This window comes from Camelus bactrianus, chromosome 11, assembly GCF_048773025.1.
Source record: "Camelus bactrianus isolate YW-2024 breed Bactrian camel chromosome 11, ASM4877302v1, whole genome shotgun sequence".
NCBI classification, from domain to species: domain Eukaryota; kingdom Metazoa; phylum Chordata; class Mammalia; order Artiodactyla; family Camelidae; genus Camelus; species Camelus bactrianus.
Window position 1 is genome coordinate 10,424,049 of NC_133549.1, and position 4,287 is coordinate 10,428,335.

The 4,287-nt window shown below is 40.2% G+C and overlaps 1 non-coding gene across 1 annotated transcript; it reads left to right on the top strand.

The window, feature by feature from the left end:
- Window positions 1-463: 463 nt before the first annotated feature.
- Window positions 464-536, top strand: TRNAP-AGG (transfer RNA proline (anticodon AGG)). Its single transcript has one exon. It is a non-coding gene; the product is annotated as a tRNA-Pro (tRNA).
- Window positions 537-4,287: the final 3,751 nt, after the last annotated feature.

Here is a 4,287-nt window from a genome sequence, read left to right on the forward strand (position 1 = left end):
ATAAGAGAGAATTTAAATTATATATCAAAAATACCTTCCATGTACCTTGGGAAACTGGAATAAGCCACTCCAAAACATATCTAAGTAAAACTACTAGAGTTTAAAGGCAGAAAAGATCAAATTACTTCGAGAGATAAAAATATAAGCTGACAACAGACAAAGCAAGGCAACAGTGGATGCATTTACAAGACACTCAGGGAAAGAAAGGACCAGCCAGGGAGTTTTGTGTCCGGGCATCAAGGATCAAGGCTGTAGACAAACAGAAGAGAAGTGAGGGCAAAAATTTAGAGACGATCATATGACTTTCCTCGAGCATGAGCTCCCCCCAAACGAGACAGCAGAGGAAACCACCAAGTGACCGGTGGAGAGCATTTAGGTGCTTAATTGGTGGAACAACAGTACGTGCACATTGCACTTCCTAACCAAGTACAACAAGTGCAACTGAAAACAGTTGAAGGAGGGGGGAGGGTATAGCTCAGTGGCAAAGCGTGTGCTCAGGATGCACAAGGTCCTGGGTTCAATCCCCAGTCCCTCCACTAAAAACAAATAAATAAATAAACAAATAAAAACAATTGAAGGAGAAAGGAGAGAGAAAAGAAGAAACAGAATCATATAATGGACTGCTAAGTAGGTATTAGCTGGGAGTCAAATGATCCCATATAAAATGGCCAGACCAGATGTTAAAGGGTCAAGAGAAAAACAATGGAATTAAAAGCGATATAAAAATATAACAACTTAACCTCTAAAGCAAAATGTAAATATTCCAAAATTTAGGGAGCCCTATGCCAAAACCCTAAAAGAAAAGATTTTAAACAACAAAGAAGACACACCAAATAGTGATAGAAACACAGTAAGTTTACCATAATACATGCAGTAATTATAACAGAAAGTAATAGGACAGAGTTGAGACCAAATCATATCAGTTTACAAATGCACTTAATTTGCCTGTTAAGAGATTTTCAAATTTGGTCATAAAGGAAAATCTAATTGTAAAGGAGCAGAAGCTATCTATGATCCTGTCAGGCAGAGCAGAACAGGCCAGAGAGCACTGAATGAGGGGAAGAAGGCTGGTTTACAGCCAATGCTTCAACTCCATTGTGCATGACAGCGGGTCTGAAGTCACTGGAGGCTGCAGATCTGAAGTCAGAGGAAAAGCTGGATGCGACATGGGGCAGCATAAGGACAAAGAAACTGCGTGGATAAAATAGACTTCGTGACAACAGCGAAAATCCATGAAGGCAAACTGGAGGCTACCTCCAACGCTGAGTATGCAAAAACAAACAAACAACCCCCACAATGAGCTATCACTTCACATCCATTAGTATGGCTATTATTTAAAAAAACAAAAACAAAAACATAGAACATAACAAATAGGATGGGGAGAAGTTGGAACCCTTGTGTGTTGCTGGAGGGAATGCAAAACGGTACAGCTGCTGCAGAAAACAGTATGGCTGTTCCTTAAAAAATTAAACATAGAATTACCCTATGACTCAGCAATTCCTCTTCTGGCCACATACCTAAAAGAAGCGAAAGCAAGGACTTGAGCAGGGCACGAACATGTACGCCCATGTTCACAGCACTGTTAATCACAGTAGCCAAAATGTGGCAGCAGCCCAGTGTCCATCAATGAATGAATGAATGGAATGTGACATACAGTGGAATATTAATTAATATTTAAAAAGAAAGGAAATTCTGACATAAGCTACACCATGACACTATGTGAAATAAGCCAGGCACAGAAAGACGAATACTATGAGTCCACTTAATATGCGATACCTCAGACTCACAGAGACAGAAAGGGTGGCTTGGGAGAAGGGGAAGGAGGAGTTACTGTTTAATTGGTACAGAGTTTCAATTTGGGAAGATGACAAAGTTCTGGAGGTTGATAGTGGTGCAGAACGAGGTGAATGTACTTAATGTCCCTGAACTGTGCACTTAAAAATTATTCAAATGGTAAATTTTATGTTATGTGTATTTTACCATCATAAAAAGAAGACATGACAAATTGGCAGAAATTATTTCCACACACACCACAGACAGGGGATTAGGCAATATCCCTAATATATAAAGAGCTTAAACACCGAGATGGGCAAAACACATAAACAGACAATGCACAGTAAAGATTTAAGAGCCCGTAAATATATGAAAAGATGTTAAACTTTACTCATAAAAGAGTTGCAAATTAAACCTACAGAGATACAATTTTTCCCCCAACAAACTGGCAAAAATTTGAAAGCTTGACAAGACACTCTGTTGGCAAGACTATAAAGAAAAATTGAGACAGTTTCTACGAACAGACATGGAGTGATTTCCAGGATATATTATTAAATATGAAATAAAAAATCAAATGAAAAATGTGAAGTGCAATACTTACATATTACATGCTACTCTTTGTGTAAGAAGGGAAAATAAGTAAACATACAAATACCTGTTTATGTTGGCAGCCCACACACTGATGATAAACCAGGAAACCATGAAATGAGTTCCGCGTGACAGGTGGGAGGAAAAGATGGAAGGGACAGGAGTGACACTTGTCCAAGAATACCTTTTGTCTATGCTTGACTTCTGGAAACATGTGCATGTCCTACATATTCAAAGTAAAAGAAAATCAGCGAAACTATGGGGAGGCCACTAAAAATGGAATCCAAACAGAAACGGAATCCAAACAAATATGTGAATAACTATATTTCAAATAGATAACATACCCACATTGAAAAGGGATTGAAGGAGTAATATGCATGACTTTCAGACAGAGTACTTGGGCTGGATCCCCACAGTCTAGAGAACAAAAGAACGACCATTTTTGAACTCTTCTTTATGATGTGTCTTCATAGTGTCATGGGTGTTGCAATTAAACTATTTTATGCATATTGTGTAATTGAGCAAGTCAGAAAACGCATTGTTTTAGGGAGCTAGGGTTCTCATTATGGAAGAAGGGAGATATGATGGAATGAGGGAAGGCAAGCAAGATTCCTTCTGAGTAGATTTGGAATTAGAACTGCATGATCTGATTATTTTATACACATATATACATATACACGTGTACACATATCCATGCTCAACTACATGTCCACATATAAACAAATATTCATACATATACCGCACACATGTATGTATGTCCTAGATCTGTCCACTAAAAAGACGCAGAGCAATGATACCCTGGTAGCCATGAGCACATTTTGCAACCGGATCTTGGTTTCTAAATACCATTCTCCATGATGAGAATGTTCCCTTGCAGTAGCAATTGATCCATGGGTGGGGCCTGGAAGGTCCTAGGTGAGCCTTAGGGAGAATTTAAAAGGAGGGGGGGCAATGTTAAAAGGTTTCAGGAGCCAGCTTGAAGGGCACCCATCGGCTGAATCTGGGACATATATGTGTCAAAATAAACACGAAATAAAATAGAAATCTGAAAGTACACGACGATAATAAACAGAGAAATTCGTGGAAGAGACGACAGGGCTCTTTCTTCCAGGAGAAAGCAAACTGGTAAATGTGAAGGGAAGGGTGAGGAAGAAAATCACTACTGTGCAGACGTCATTGTAAAGACCGGTCGGAGGAGACTGAGCAATAGATACTAACCTGTCGGTAGGGAGGGACAGGGGAGAGAGATTTACAAGATGAGAAGGAGGGGATTTACAAAGTCTGCAGACATCTTCCATCAGAATGCTTACTAGCTGCAGAGGGAACTTGGTAACTGTACGGTGGAGAAGCTGGACAACACCTTGGCCAGATGATCAGCGTGACTATCACTCATGAGGGTCAGATGGATGTCCTGGGTCTGCAAAGATGTCCCGGGAAGGACTCAACACACTGTTTCAGTCTTCTGGCCAAGGATACATAACCTAAACCGGATAATGAATACATACTGGAAAAAACAAGATTGAGGAACATTCTGTAAAAGAACTGGCTTGTGTTCTTCAGAAATGTCACTATTACGTGAGACACGGAAAGGGGGAGGGGCTGTTCCATACTAGGGGCCTGAGGAGAGTGGTAACTAAACAAACACGTGACATGGGCGGCTGAAGACGCAGTGGAGGGCGTGACAAGGACAATTAACAAAAGGGGACGAGGAGTATTCCATTGTGTAAATATACCGCAACTTCTCTATCCAGTCATCTGTTGATGGACATTTAGGTTATTTCCATGTCTTGGCCATTGTAAATAGTGCTGCTATGAACTTTGGGGTGCAGGTGATCCAACATTGCAAACTGACTATACTTCAGTTTAAAAAAAAAAAGTGGATGAAGAACTGGAGGATAGGGAACAACAGTGCCAGTTCTAGCAGGC